The sequence below is a fragment of the Calidris pugnax genome, unplaced genomic scaffold, assembly GCF_001431845.1.
Source record: "Calidris pugnax isolate Ruff unplaced genomic scaffold, ASM143184v1 scaffold133, whole genome shotgun sequence".
Taxonomy (NCBI): domain Eukaryota; kingdom Metazoa; phylum Chordata; class Aves; order Charadriiformes; family Scolopacidae; genus Calidris; species Calidris pugnax.
The window spans coordinates 2,037,143-2,037,382 of NW_015090977.1; positions in this window are offsets into that span (position 1 = coordinate 2,037,143).

Consider the following 240-nt stretch of genomic DNA (forward strand, 5'->3'; position numbering starts at 1 on the left):
ACTCTGCTGAGCTCAGAGTTGCCATAGAAATGCGTGATCCTGGCACTAAAAGCAGGCAACGATCTTAAATGAAAGTCTCCTTTTTTTTTGGTTTTTTTTTTTGGTTTTTTTTTTACAGTCGTCTACGTAGACAAGATGCTCCTTTTTAACAGCTCTCCTTGCACGGGAGCTACAAGAGCTTTCTTACCCCCCAGAGCAGCGGTGCATTCGAGATGTGAACCCCAGAGGCTTTCCCAATTG